The sequence below is a fragment of the Protopterus annectens genome, chromosome 16.part0, assembly GCF_019279795.1.
Source record: "Protopterus annectens isolate FY-2018-M chromosome 16.part0, PAN1.0, whole genome shotgun sequence".
Classification (NCBI taxonomy): Eukaryota; Metazoa; Chordata; order Ceratodontiformes; family Protopteridae; genus Protopterus; species Protopterus annectens.
Window position 1 is genome coordinate 79,936,523 of NC_056750.1, and position 16,765 is coordinate 79,953,287.

Sequence of the window (16,765 nt, forward strand, 5' to 3'; positions counted from 1 at the left end):
TCCCAGGGTCTGTATTCTCTCCCCCTTTATGGAGAGGGATGACTGTAGCAGTGTGCCATTTGGTAGAGGCAAAGCCTGAGGTGAGGCTGTGACTGAGCAGGACACACAGATGTGGTGCCAGTTCACTTTGTAGTTCATGTAGAACACATCCTGGGATATTGTCGGTCCCATGGAAGTTGTATTCTTGGCCTTGGACAATGCAGCTTTAACCTGTGCTGCAGTAATGCTGGGTGCCTGGCATTCCTCTGGTATTGTGCTTGGTCCTTGGGGGGAGGGTAAAGTTGGCACTGAATCTGTCAGCTAGTATGTTGGCAATATCTGTTTGCTCAGTATAGGAGGTACCATTGTGCAGTAACTCAGAGCAAACCTGGATATTGCCATGGAGATTTCTGATATAACTATAAAAGGCTTTGTGGCTGTTTTTAGTGTCTGATGCAAATCTGCCTTCATAGCTGCCTTTAGAGGTTTTAATGAGGGATCTCAACTTTTTGTTGAGGCTAATAAGGGAGTTTTTCCAGTCTTGGGACTTTACCTTTTTCTGCAACCGTTTCTTCCTTCTGTTGTAGAGTTTATTAATGACAGGAGACCACCAGATTGGCTTCCTTTTTTTGGAGGAGAGCATCTTGATTCTATTGGGTATGGCTAGTTCCATGCATTTATTTATGTGTTCGTACAGTGCATTGGTGTATGATTCTGCATTCATGCATCTATTTTCCATTGACATGGGTGCCGTGAAGGTAGCTACCTCTGCTTTTAGGTCAGCTTTTAAGTCAGCTTTGGAGAAGTTTTTTACGGTGGTTACCTTTGCGGGGTGTGTGGCTGAGATGTGGATTTCCATGGTGATTAGTTTATGGTCGGATATAACCAGGGAGGAACTGACTATTGCTGTAGAGCAATGGTTGCCCCTGTTAGTAATAACCAGGTCAAGAATGTTGCTTCCTCTAGTGGGGGTAAGAATGATCTGGTCCAGAAAACTGGAAATGAATTCCAGGAAGTGTTGGACCAGTCTATTGGTGCACGAGTAGTTTTCCCAGTTGATGGAGGGGTAGTTGAAGTCACCTAGTATGAGAGTGTTGGGTTGGACTCTAATAGTTTTCAGAGTGCTTAGGAACATGGAGTGAGAGTCTTAGGACATGGTTGCGGACTTATAGCAGGCTACGACCTGAATCGCCGTCTTACCTAATGTTAGTTGTACCTAAAGTATCTCAGATGTGTTATGCTGGGCTACTAGTCTGGAGGTATGCATATCCTTTATGAATACGGAGACACCACCGACTTTGGAGCTTTGGTCCATGTTCTGGGGACGAGAGGTGTGGAATGAGTTACAGCCTGGTAGTGCAGTGATGCCTTCTGCTCCTTTAAACCAGGTCTCCATTACAGCACAAATGTTGATGTTCTCCATTTTGATGAGTGCTTTGAGCAAGTGCATCTTGAGATTTAGACTTCTAGCACTGAGCAGCATGACCCTCATATTGCATTTATTTATAGCTGTTATGGTAGTAATTTGGTCTTTGGAACATCTCCTAAAAAAGGCACCATAGGGGTGGCAAGAGCCTTAGTCAGTATCCAGAAACCCAGGGGTGACAGATGCAGGCCATCTCTGGCAAAGCATTGAGGTCTGTTAATCATGTCATCCCAGGCAGACAGATACTGGATCCCCCTTAGAATGACATCAGAAACTTATCCAATTGTTGAAGTCAATCATTTTCTGCTTGTACTGAAGTATCATTCTGGGTGATGGTAGGATGCTGCTCAGAGCTAGGGTCATACCTGCCTGGGTCACATAATCTGAGAGATTCTCCATGTCTCTTTTCATGTTGTCCAGGGAGGTGGGTCTCAGGTCATTCACACCCACATGGACAGTGACAGAGTCATACTTGTACTTGTTGTGGAGTGACCCGAGTACGTGTGCTATGTGTTGGATTCTGGCACCTGATAGACAGCTGACTGTTACCTTCTACCTATTCAACCTAGTGAGTGGGACATCAGTGTGCCTCACTATCAAGTCACCTATGATTAGTGTATTGGGCAAGCTGTTTTACCTTAGGGGCTTAGGTTGAGGGGCACACTGTGTAGATGAGCTATGTGTCTTGTGGTTTGTGCTGTGTTGTAGTGGTTGAGTGCGTTTCTGTCTTGGAGGTCTCTGCTGTTTGCGTAGATTTCTATTGAGAGCCTCCACGAAGGTGGGTGTGTGGTTTGTGTTTTTATGTGAGAGCTGTGATGGCTGGTGTTCTGGAGGGCTATGTGTTGCATGTGGTGTGGTGTAGGTGTTGACCTTCTCCTCTTGACCAGCTATTCCGATCTTGGCTTGAGAGTGCTTGGCTTCCAATTTGGATATATAAGTGCATCTCACACAAGTCATAGTGTTGGGAAGTAAGAGGTGAGGGTTGTCTATGTACATGAGGCAGTTGCTACATTGCCTCATGATGCCCAAGTTCACCAGGTTGACAGGAGAAAGCACAGGGTACTGACCTTTAGACATGCCAGGAGGGATGGCCATTATTACTAAGTACTGGAGCTGTTCCCTTATATATTCCTTTTACAGGAATAATGTCACTCAAGGTGTTTGAGTCTGTACAGAGCATTGCCAAGAACTTGAAGAGAAACTAATCTGTAGACCCTGAAAATTTAAGGATGAAGTATTTAGGTATATATTCTGAAGGTAGAAACAAATCAAGCAGCACTTACTGAAAACAAAGAATTAGCTTGTCAAGAATGATGAAAAGAGGGGAGCCGCATGAATGGCTACTGCCTGGCTACTACTAATGCTCGTCTCAGCATAGCTTCACTGTGTTGGGATACAATACTCCTTTGCTTCTTCTCTCACCAGAAGCAAAATGTTAGGACCAGTCCCAAGAAGAGAAGCAGGCCATGGCCTGTTTGGTGATTCACAGTCTTGTCCCACATTATGCAAGGGTCTGCAGACTTGTAGCCTTTTTCTGGTAGATGCCTTGAATAACAACCAGACCAATCAGGTATGTTAAGCACAGATACTCACTCTCCAACCAGAAAGAGTCAGGAATCAATGCACTCTGCTCCTACTCTCACCAGGATCAGAATATAAGCACAGATTCCAAGCTGTCACCTATAAAGCAGTTATTAAGCTTTCTGGTGATCAGCAGTCTCCAGTAACTAGTGTAACTGCACTCCTTCTCTCACCAGGAGAAAACAGAAGCAGCACTAATCCCAAAAGATGCTTAAAGGTAAGATGAGATGATTTGTCCTAAACACTGCAGTGTGCACTAGAGTTCGATGTGAAAGCAGGTAATCTAAGTTTTACCTGTCTAAAAAGATAAGTTTTACCTATCTAAAAAGGTAAGTTTTAGCTATCTAAAAAGTTAAGTTTTACCTGTCTAAAAAGGTAAGTTTTACCTGTCTAAACAGTTAAGTTTTACCTGTCTAAAAAGTTGTTTTACCTGTCTAAACAGTTAAGTTTTACCTGTCTAAAAAGGTAAGTTTTACCTGTCTAAAAAGGTAAGTTTTACCTGTCTAAACAGTTAAGTTTTAGTGGAGAGTCATTATTTTTAAAACAGCAAGATAGATTGAAAGGGGATGGTCACTTTTGTATTCTGGTACTATGAAATACAGTAGGATGGCCAATAAATTTAAATATTTGAAGGGAAGTGATTTTACAAAATGGTAATTTTGTGCTTACTCACACCAGCCAGGAAAAATACAGAGAGGAAATGAGATATATGGTCAAATTAACATAAGGGGCAGGCAGCTACAAAGACAGTGGTGTTTGAAAAATTAACTATAACTGGGTGGGAAAATTTCTGTCTGACTCACAAGAGACAGAGCTGTGGTCTCTTCAAGTTTTAATATGCAGTTAAAAGCAGAATACAAGTAAAACAGGGTAAAGAAAACAAATCACAGTATGCAAAATAGAAAAAGGCAATAAAGTAATACAAAATACAACAAATAAAAATCAAACTAACCTTTCCCTCACAGCAAGCTGTAGCAGAGTCTGGGTGAGCCTTTCGAGTAAACGTTTTCTGTAATCTTCAGGTGTTGACTTAAACCATTCCAATAAGCATTGTTTAACTTTATCATCATTGAAACTATCAGTATCAGACAATTTAGGAACAGTAGTTACCGCTTTACCATGGAGTTAAGGGGTCAGGAACTGAATCCAGAGCCTTTGGTCAACATTATACTGTTTACATGCTCTTTCAAATATATGAGTAAGACTATCAACATTATCACCGTCTGTGAACTGTGGAATACATTTACTGACCTTTATTGCTGCTGGTGTTTGGTTATTCCCTCCCTTTCCCATTACTTCCATCTCCCTCCCATGTTGCCAGTGTTTCTTATTCTCACTGGCCTCCAAATGCCACAATCCCTCCTTTTCTTCAGCCTCCAAATGCTGCAGTCTGTCTGCTGATTCTAATTCCAAATGTTTGGCCTCCAGTTCAAGTCTCTTTAATTCCAGACAGATTTTTAAGTCCTCTGAGGAAAAGCTGAACTGTAATGTTTCTGAAGACTGCACGTCCCCATCACCAGACTGGTTGTCCTCCTGGTTACTGGTCCATGCTGCAGCTGTGATTAAGGCTGAAATCATTTCCTCTTTAGTCAGGTTGGCATGCATCAATCTTTTGGCTTCTCACTCCTTGGACAACTGGTTCTTTGTCAACTCCTGTACTGACATCTTTCCTTGACTAAACTAAACTAACATAAAATAAATAAAACTGTTGTGAAAATAAAGCTCTGTAGGTTTACTTTGTGGCTGCTGAGAGTGCACATACATTCAGCGACAACTGCCTACAGACTACAGAAGTTCAATTAATATCCCCACCACTGTCCACCCATATGTGACGTCCCTCCTCTGAGCTAGTAATCAAGGAGTCTCAATCCTCACCATAGACACTGGTGAGGGACATTCACGAGGAACAAAAATGGAGACACACAGTGTTTTCAGATGCAGCTTTCTGCACCAAGCACAATTTCCCTTAAGAACACACAGGGAACACATTCATGTATTGGGGCTGGGTTTCCCTCCCTCTGACCAGGCCTCAAATAAGCGTCCACACTGCTACAGCTGTAGAGTTGAGTCCTTAGCTGAGTGTTCCAAGCCATGTCCTCCACCACTCTCTCTGTGAAACCAGTGCTCTCTGTCTCTGCTCCATGTAGCTGATGCAACCACTCTTTGAGATTTGATTTATAAACACACACACACACACACACACACACACACACACACACACACACACACACACACACACACACACACACACACACACACACACCTGGGAAAGGCTAGCACAGATTTACCAGATATTACCCCCTCTATCCAGACTATAGGGTAAGTACTGCCACCAGAACACTCACAAAGCCAATTACTCTAAGGCTGTTATGAGGGTACCCAATTAGACTGAGTGAAATTAGTACTAATTCAAATGGTATTGTTTGACCAATGCAGCAAGGCTTTCAGGAGTGGCTGCAGTGTCAACAAATGAATATAAGTACTCTCAAAGGTTAAATATTCTGTAAAAGGCTAGCCACAATGAAACATTTAAATGTATTTAATAGTAAATAATAGCACATCAAAATACTGAATATCTATTTACAATAAACACCAGAGTTTCAATCACAGGAAATATCAGGTGACACAGTGGTGCAGTGGTTAATATTGTCATCTCCCAGCAATCAGTTTTCCAGTTAAATTCTTAGCTCAGGTGCCTTCTGTGTGGAGTTTGCATGTCCTCCTGTGTTTGCAAGGGTTTCCTCCTACATGCTAAAGACATGCATCTGGAGTGTTTCACCCCAGGCCTCCCCTGAAAGTAAGGTCTGTCCTAGTCAGACTTTACCCGTCAACAAATGTTAAATATATAAATTAAAAATAACGCAGGTGGGTAAATTCACACAGATACAGAAAAACAGTACTTAACTAATCTCACAACATTCCATGGTTACTTACTAAAGTAAGGGAAGATGAAGTGATCCTTCTTTGTCAAGTTTCAAAAACAGACTGCCCTGAGATGTCTGTCTCATCTAGGATTAAAACATCATTTCATTGTTGGATTACAGAATGACATCACATACATCTGGTCATCTGATTTCTGGTAGCCACACTACCCCTTTACTAGAAACTGAACCAGAATTTAACACATATATGTTATTGTGCACACACATAGATGTGTTTTAGCATCTATAAGCTATAAAACCATTTCAAAAACTTCCACCTCACCCTTCCAGGGTAGCAATTAGTTCACCCTTAAGGACAATACAGTAGGATTGCTTATCCTGGTTTTCACAGACATTTTGTCTCTGGCTACAATCAGAAGTGGAAGGTACAATCTTTATGGCCTAAACCAGGTAACGTAATTTCAGACTATTTTTCAAACTTAGCTGGACTGAGATTAACCTCTTCTCTTCCAGTATCCTGTCTTAAATATATTAATTTCAACAGTTACAATACAGTTAGATATACACATGTATTTCTTTTCTGTCCAGCAGGTTCCAATCTTAGCACATTTTTAACACAAGCAGCTTTACAAATACATTTTCAACACAAGCACCTGTACAAATCAGATTGCTATACAAATGACATATAATTCTTTATAAAACATCAGATAGCTCTGCTGGCATACTTTATACATCCACTGCCCTACTTCTCTTAGCATAACTGGAAATACTTCACATCATCACAGGCACCACCCCAAAAAAGACCTGTGATTGTTTATTTTTATTTATTTGTTTATTTATTTTACATTTGTTGACCGGGCTAGTCTAGCTGGATACATGTCCATTTTCAGTAGAGGCCCGGGGAGAAAAGCTCCACTTTAAACTAGTTAACATCAGGCGTGCAAAACAAGATAAAATACATTATGTAATGTAGATAAGGTGAATATGCTTGCAGAATTATTTCATCAACTTCAGTTATACAGAAATAAGAAGATTGCCTTTGCAGGTAAAATGGGTAGGGCCATGGTGAAATATAGTCTGTGAGTTATATTTTGGAAACCACAGCTGAAGCATATTTTTTTTTGTTAACCAAAATCACTCAATGTGGGTGCATTTATTTAAAAAAAATCAAGAGTTGGCATGGGGCCAGGGACAGACAACAGACAGCAGCAGTATGTCAGGCAGAGAATGAGTGAGAGGGCAGAAAGAAACAAGCCTGTGAAAGTCTGGACTCTGAAGCAAGGAGTAGGGTGCATTAAATGTGCAGACTACTGAAGGGATTGCTGGGGGAGAAGTTTTATTCTGGTGATTGTGCATACTTGGGACATACTGCTGAAGGGATCACTATGACATTTAGAAAAAGAAATCAAACAATGCAGCTACACTGCTTGAAAGGCAGCAGTGCCACAAAGCCAAGCTTCATTTTAATGTAGATTAAACAAGGATAAAGCAAATCCTTCCACTATGACTTCAAACAAATGAACCCCCTCATGATCAGGCTCAATAAAATGTAAGAGTTTTTTACAGGGGAACAGGCTCCCCTGTATCCTAAATGTGGGGGCTAGTCATCCACATCCTCCACATTTATATTACTAGCCTCTTCTTGGTCATGGAAGAAAGTAAGTAACATGTCTGTAACTCTGTCTCGCATGAAAGCAGTTTCAGGGATACATACCTCTCAACCTCTTAGTGCAAGAAACCTGGACAAAGCCTAAAAAAAATGGGGTCAAAGATCCAAAAATAGGGACAGGTTTTAAATATTGCTCTTATAAAGTTTAAACCTAGAACTTTGCTAGAATAACAGGATTTGTATACATATGCATTTTCCGAAACACAAATGTATGTTATTATTTAATGAGTTCAGTTCTCACTGATTTGCCAGAAAAAAACATATTTTATGAGGTGTAAATCTGGACATTCTGAATAAATGTAGACAGTTGAGAGGTATGGTCAGGGACCAGGCCTAAGTATTTGGCATATGTTGCTTAATACTCTGAAAGTCCATTTGTTGCCTTGGTGGACTAAGGAGAAAAAAGTCAATCAGAAATGAGGCCTCATTGTACTCTGCATTCTTAATAGGCTTTTTCAGGTCTCCATTAGAATACCTTGACATAATCACAATTACTGAAGATTTGTAGAACGCCAAATTGTGCTGCCCAAAATACTATACTTAATGTCTGTGCCAGAGATTGATGTAGGGCTTTGGAAACATGTCTTCTCCCTTTGGTGTTTAAACACCTGAAGAGTATCCTAAAATAGGATATATCTATATATCTATATATATTATATATATATATATATATATATATATATATATATATATATATATATATATATATATATATATGGGTCTACTTTAGTAGACCAACCACTTACTTACCCGACACCCAGTTGCCTGAGACAAGAAGACTGACACCTTCAGAAGACCAGCATCTGGAAGACCAACGTTTCACGCGAGGTAAGTAACCGTTTGGCCATCCTGTTGAACTTTGACCCTTACCCCACGATAGTGCATTCTTGGAGTTGGTATATTTAGTTAGGGGGGTGTGGAGGGCAAAGCCCCTCACATCAGTGTGTTTAGTTTTGCTTAGTTTAGTTAATTTAATCAGGATGGCCAAGCAGTTACTTACTTCATGTGAAACATTGGTCTTCCAGATGTTGGTCTTCTGAAAGTGTCAGTCTTCTCATCTTGGGCAGTAAGCAGTCAGTTTACTGAAGTCGACCCATATATATATATATATATATATATATATATATATATATATATATATATATATATAGATATATATAGATATATATATATACTGCAGTATACAAATAATTACTGGATTTCGTATTTAGGACTATTACTGTGTTTTTATAAAGCATGTATTGTAATTAAAATGAAGCTAATTTTAATTAATTTTAATAAATTTAGCTCACACTCCCTTTATTAATGTCTACCATGTGATTTGGATATATACCTATCATGGTTTGTTTTGTGCAATAAAAAAATAGTCAAGAGAGTGTGTGTGTGTGTGTGTGTGTGTGTGTGTGTGTGTGTGTGTGTGTGTGTGTGTGTGTGTGTGTGTGTGTGTGTGTGTGTGTGTGTGTGTGTGTGTGTGTGTGTGTGCGTGCGTGCGTGCTTGTGTGTGTGTGTGTGTGTGTGTGTGTGTGTGTGTGTATGTGTGTGTGTGTGTGTGTGTGTGTGTGTGTGTGTGTGTGTGTGTGTTTAAGTTCATAGGTTAGTACTAGGCTGTCTGCCCCTGTAGGCCATTTTAAGCCAAGACAAATGTCACATCTCAAAGGTAAAAGTCAAACCCCATGCCCACTGTCAGCAGCAATTTAATTCGAAGGACCTTTTTTCAGGTACTTTTGATTTCCCACTGCTGCTTTTACTTGCCTACACTTTGCAATTATCTTTATCTGTTATGTTTGGGGGCAATTTTATAACTGAAATAAGGCACTCGGAGGTACATTGTATACTGTCTAGTACAGTACACCCCTGTTGCTAAACAGTAAACACACTCAGTGTTGTGTCTAGTACTTATTATACCACTGGAGCATGCTGTTAGCAGACAATAAACCACACATTGCTGTGCGGATGATCCGGTGTTCACTGATCTAGCACTGACTATTAAAATATTGTGTTACAAGTAGCGGTCAGTACGAAGTAACTTCAGGTAGAAATGGTGTTGCAATCCACACTAAACTTTCTTTGTGTAGTATATTTTGAAGGGTCAGGATGTATATTGTATCTGATTATCCCTTAGGTCATGATTTTTCTATCTTTCACAGTTAGTTCATGTTTTCCTGTGTTGCAGTTGGTATTTCCAAGCTATTAATAATTTGTTATGCAGCTGTTGGCATTTGGACTGCACCTGCAAACAGATGTAGATTGTGCTGAATTCTATTTTATTTTTAAGATCTGTGTGGTTTCTTTAAATTGCTAAAGCTGTGTGTTGTGTTTGGTTCTGCATCACGTCAGTTAAATGATTAACTCTGAAAATGTGTTAAACTTTCAATGAGACTTCCTGTTTGGACATGCTTTTGAACCTTTTGGTCTGTTTTATTGAGAAGTTGTCAGAGGAGTTTTCCTGCCCCTGTTCAAAAGGAAATATTTTTTTCATGCTGTAGGTGAGTCAGGGTCAAATGAGAGTCTCACCCAAGGCTCCAAATTGCCTAGATACTCCTCTGTGTGCTAATATAGCTATGTGAAATAGTGCCATAACTCTCTCCTGCACAAAATGTAACGTAACAGTACAAAGGGAAAGCTACCATAAAAAGGAATGGCAAAATGGTGGTCACCTCAGCAAGAACTATATGCCAAGGAAATAAATGGACATTGTAAACAAGGTCCTGTTTATGATTTGTTTAAAATTATTAATTTATCCAGTTTTCAACTTAATAAGGAACATATTTAGGTTTCTGAGCAAAGCTTGTGCCTTCAAATACGGCAGACCTTATAGAAAGCATTAATTGTTTAAGAGATTTTGTTAGAAAGTTAAACCTGAAATGTTTATTCAATAATAATGAGTGTCAAATGCAGCAATTCAAAAAGCCTAGTTTGTATAATCCCTGCTTGAAACCTGAATGGGAATCTTTTTTGTTCGTGTGTGAAAGTGATGTAAGAGTTATTAGGGTCAAAAGTGCATGAAACATTTTATAACTTAACTGCAGAAGAGAGGAATGTTTTATTACTGTTGAAAATAATTACTACATATATATATATATATATACATATATATATATATATATATATATATATATATATATATATATATACATAAATAACTAAGGCTGGCAAAGGAAATGCTGCTGTGATATTAGAAATTAACTATTATTATAGTACAATTGAAAAAATGTTAAATGACAAAAAATTCTACAAAATAGTTTCATGGGAAGAAGTGGTGAGGTCATATAATGTCACTCATGCCTGTATTGTGGAATGGTTGCTAGAAGGGCTTATTTCAGTGAGTTTAGGTGAATATTTTAGAATTTGGAATCTCAAATTGGGAAGCATTTTGGCCTTCCCAAGGTGCATAAGGATTTAAATATGCCTAGTTTTTGGCCTATAGTGGCCAGTCAAGGAGGGAAGACATAATCTATGGCAATTTTTACAGAAATTAGTGTGCCGCAGTGTTTCTTATATTAGGGATTCCTTCCATTTTAAAAATCTGATATCTGAAATGCAGGGGGATAGTTCCACATTATTGGTGACAGCAAATGTTGTGTCCTTTACACAACTAATCCAAATGCAGAGGGCTTGGAAACAGTGAATAAATAATTGCTCCAATCCAACCTTTATTCTAAGGATGAAGTAAGGTTGTTAGTTGAAATACTGGATGTTATATTGAGTTATATATATTTTTGTTTTGGGGGTAAAATTTATAAACAGACTAATGGTACAGATATGGGTGCTGTAATGGCACCTCGCTATGTCAATATTTTTATGACAGGTTAGGAGAAAGAGTTTATATACAAGTCTGATTTCTTTAAAAATGTAATTTTTTAAAAACGTTTTATTAATGACTTTTTTTTATAGAAAGACACTGTGGAAAGTTTGAATGAGTTTTTATTGTATTTAAATACTGTGTCTAGTAGTATTAAGTTTGTGCACAATGTGAATCAAAGTGAAATTAACTTTCTGAACTTAAAAGTTTATAAATCTGTCAGCAGGCTCAAAATTAGAATTTTGAAAAAGGAATTACACAGCAATAGTTATTTGCACTATAATAGCATGCATAACAAGAATTTAAAAAGAAACATAGTAAAGAGTCAATTTCAAAGATTAAGTGACTTAACAGAAGATGAAAAATTATTTTGAGATAGAAAGTTGTGCCATGAAAGAAAAGTTTGAAAATAGAGGGTATCCAGAAAGTCTAATAAAAGAAGTCAGAGACGAGATCGGTAAGGGAAGGGAAAGTAACCGATCTACACGTGAACGGGCAGAGAGATCGGTAAGGGAAGGGAAAGGAACCGATCTACACGTGAACGGGCAGAGAGATCGGTAAGGTAAGGGAAAGTAACCTATCTACAAGTGAACGGGCAGAGAGATCGGTAAGGTAAGGGAAAGGAACCGATCTACACGTGAACGGGTAGAGAGATCGGTAAGGTAAGGGAAAGTAACCTATCTACAAGTGAACGGGCAGAAAAAATGTAACAGATAAAACATTTACGTTAGCCTGTGTTTTACAAAATTCCATAGATGATAATAGTCTAAGACAATTTATTAAGAAAAACTGGAAGTTTCTTTCAAATTTTAATGAATATGTAATATTATTGGGAGACGCCAGTATTTGTGATTAAAAGGGGAAAAAGTATGAAAGAATATTTTTACAGAAATGTTGAAGGAAAAGTAGCAGAAGCTGTTAAAGGTATGAAGAAATGTGAGGGATGTAGGTTCTGTCCGTTTATTCTGGAAGGTAAAGAAATGAAAGTGGTTGCTAGAAATTATAATATTAAGATAAGTCATGGTTACAACTATAAATTTAAATTTGTTGTTTATATAGTATTATGTGGACTGTGTTTGGCTTTTTATACAGGGAGAACCAGTAGAGAATTTAATAGAAGAATATATGAACATCTTAGGGCTGTAGATATGAAATAGATAAATAACAGCCTAGCCAAGCATGTTATTAATAAACACAGTTCAGAAGTTGAAAAAGTTGGTTTTAAATTTTCTGCGGTCGATCAAGTATCGAATTAAACTAGTAGGTTTGATGCTGAGGATGATTTAAATTGGAAAGAATACTGTTGGCAGGTAAAATCAAATGCATGTAATTTCCCTGGACTAAATGAAAGGGAGAATTACAAGGTAGTCTTACGAAGGAAAGGGTTAATTCATTGATTCACTTTGGTCAGTTGTTTTTGATGTAACCTTTAAATAAGTTTTTTTAAGTCTTTGACTTTATCTGAAGAAGTTCCTTTTGAAATGAAAGTGCTTACCAGGTTTATGTAATAATGTTTATGCTTTCATGGTCCGTTATTGCATTGTTAATGTATTATTATCACAACGATCCCCTCCTCTATTATCTCATCTCTTTTATCTTCATTGCTCCTTCTTTCTTCCTTCCTTTATTTGGGCTGCTCTAACTTTTTATCTTATCTTTCTATGTCCTAGATTTTAGCAAGTTTTTACAGTAAGAAATATTCTGACGTAAATCAAATGGGACTAGGGCTACCCATTCCAGGGACCTAAATATGGCCTGGAACTTAAATAGGACATGCTGGAGGGAACAATTTATCTCTCTTCTTTGGAACAGGCTACCAATTCATGTAAAACAGAGCAACTCTATGACACTGTTTAAGAGGATGCTGTAGTGAGAGAGCTCTGCACGTACAACAAATGCAGGGCCAAACCAAATCTGGAACTAAACACAAATGGCCAGCACTAGGGTGTTTTTTGCAAAAAAGACTCAAAATACTGCCATATGGTAGGTGATTTAAAGTTTAATCCTCAATAACCAGTTTCAGCATAACCGCCTTCATCAGTGGAATACAAATAAACAGATAATATTATCCCTCCATATATAGACCCATCCACCAATAGAAAAAACAGCCTCCCCATTAGCATCACTTCCTTCAATTAAGTATAAACATACAAATTTATATCATATATTGACATACAGAAATAACAATATAATGCTACAAATGATCATTTAATCTTGGTGGGAAAAGTCCCTCCAGCTTAATTATCCAATATTTTTCTTTCTTATTTAAAATAATGTGCCAGCCCTGCATATTGTTTCTGTTATTAGCAATTCTATCAATTATTAGAAAATGGAAATCTTCATTGTTATGTATCATACAATGTCAGTAGAGAGCATTAGTTTCTCGTTTGTTGCATATGTCACTCCGATGTTCAGACATACGTACTCTCAGTGGTTGAGATGTCTGGCCAATATAAAAGGCCAGACATTTACAAGTGGCCAGATAAATAACCAATCAGTTCCACAATTCCCATATAATTTAATATCATACACCTTGCTAGTGTTTTTACTGGAAAATTGTTTGAGTTTGCTAACATATCGACATGAAGAGCAGTGTCCACAAGGGAATGTATTAAAAACAGTGTCCCCCGATAAAGTGAGTTGTTGATATATAGCACCCCCACTGCTGGTATGTTTGAAATGAGAGAAATGGGAACCTAAGGTTTTGCCTTTCCTAAATGAAAATTGACATCTTGTCCCCATAGCTTGGCGCAAACTATCATTAGCCATGAGGATGTTCCAATGTTTATTGATAGTTTCCCTAATAACATTAGTGTTCCTCCCAAGTGTTGTGACAAACCTGATGGTATCAGTGGTGGTCTTCCGAGTTTTGACCTTATATTCCAATGATGCCATCCTATCATGAGTATTAGCCCAATTACTGACAGAAATAATGTCAAAGTCCCTATATCCCCTAACCCGGAATCCATTACAAAGATCCTGTTGAGAAGAGTCATATTCTTCCTGAGTGGAGCTAATTCTCTTCATATGTAAAAATTGGGATCTCAGGATGTTGCGGATGGTATGGCTGGGGTGCAAGCTGGTAGCATGAAGGAAGTTATTGTATTGGGGATACTTCTGAAACACGTTCGTGCTAAGTGTATTGTCCAAGTTCCTCTGGACTGTAACATCCAAGAAATTAATTCTGTTGCAATCAGAGTTAAGAATAAACTCTATGCCCCATTTATTATCATTAAGATATTGGAAAACTCAAGAAGAAATGCCATATCAGCCCACCATACCATCCAACAGTCATCCAGATATCTCCTCCAGATGTCAATTTCGTAATATATAGGTTGTGGGAGGCGTCATATATAAGCTGTTCTTCCAGATAGGCCATGAACAAATCCTCATAGATGGGTGCAAAAGATGCACCCATCGCGGTGCCCTGAATCTGCCAAAAGCATTCCCCCTGGAAATAGAATACCTTTTTATTGAGCACATGCTCAGCCATACATAAGAATAAGGTATTGAATCCAGCTGGATACAAATTGGCACGGTCCAGCCAAAATTGTAAAGCTTGAAGACAGGCCCAGTGAGGGGTATTGATGTACAGAGCTTTGACATCAAGGGTGCAAAGGAGCCATCCAAGTTCAAGTTGTGTATCAGACAATATTTTTAAAAAACTGAGTGGTGTCCTGTATTCATGCCTGTATCAAATCCAACAATGGTTTCAGATACTGGGTCATAAAAGTGGAAAGAGGTTCAGTCAATGAACCTATCCCCGAAACAATAGGCTGACCTGGTGGCTTAGTCAATGATTTGTGTATTTTCGGCAGGGGATGCATAATCTGTTTCTGAGAATCCCTAACAGTTAGATGAGACTTAACTGTAAAGTGAGACGCAACTATTTCTCTCTACAGAGAAAAGTAGAATGAAGTATCCACCAAGCACAAATAAATCGATGCTCAAAGGAAAAATGCTTTAATAAGCACTGTAAAAAACACTCCGATACAAAGACCGGGTCTAGAAATACAAATACTACAAATTTGCTTTTGTATTTCTAGACCCGGTCTTTGTATTGGAGTGTTTTTTACAGTGCTTATTAAAGCATTTTTCCTTTGAGCATCGATTTATTTGTGCTTGGTGGATACTTCATTCTACTTTTCTCAGTTTATTTGGCTGTTTGGCTCACTATTTTTTATTTCTCTCTACAGACACTGTATGATATATAACAATACAGATTTCCATTTTCTAATAATTGATAGAATTGCTGGTAACAGAAACAATATGCAGGTCTGACACAGTATTTTAAATAAGAAAAAAAATATTGGATAATTAAGCTGGGGGGACATTTCTCACCAGGATTAAATGATCATTTGTAGCATTATTTTGTTATTTCTGTATGTCAATATATGATATAAATTTGTATGTTAACTACTTAATTGAAGGAAGTGATGCTAATGGGGAGGCTGTTTTTTTCTATTGGTGGATGGGTCTATATATGGAGGGATGACATTATCTGTTTATTTGTATTCCACTGATGAAGATGGTTATGCCAAAACCAGTATGGAGGATTAAACTTTAAATCACTTACCATATGGCAGTATTTTGAGTCTTTTTTGCCACAAACACCCTATTGCTGGCCATTTGTACTGTTCAAGAGGAACCTGGATGAGTGGATGGGGCACTGTAAATTCTTACTGGGGATAGCACCCACTACCCTCCTGGACATAGGCAGTCATCATTAAATGCAATCTTGGGTATTGGCTAGCATTTCTATGATATTACATTGTAATGAAACAGGTAGGCTTAAAATGACCTCCGAGTCAATAGCCTAGTAATCTCCTATGATCATATGACATCCTATGACAATCTCTGCACACTGATGATATTGCACTGTATACACCTCCCTGTAGTTAGAAAATGCATTTATACACAACCCATGTAATTATTTTTAGTTGAAACTGTTCTTAAATGTTGCAATGGATGTCAAGGATGTCTGAATAACAGAATTGTTACTTGTGAATGAAACTGACTAAAAATGATGAGACAATGCAAATGATGTCCATGATGTCATTTTAATGAAGCTTTTTTTCCCCTAGGCCTCTGCTGAAAGAGGGCTTGTCTCAGGCAGTCTTTCCCTGCAAACAAATGCCAATAAATAAATACATATCTACATACATACATACATACACAAATAAATCCATTTCCACAGATTCAATATGTGCATACTTTACAGCTCCTAAGTAAAATTTATTCTGCAAAATAGTAAAAAAAATCTAAATGTCCCCTGCATGATGCTTTGACAAAGGAGGTACTGCCAGCACAGCTAGCTGAAATTGTGTAAATAATTATATGTCATTTGTGAATATCCACGATTCATGTAAGGTACATGTTACAAATGTATTAGAACTGTATATCAGGTATATATCAAACTGCTGGTA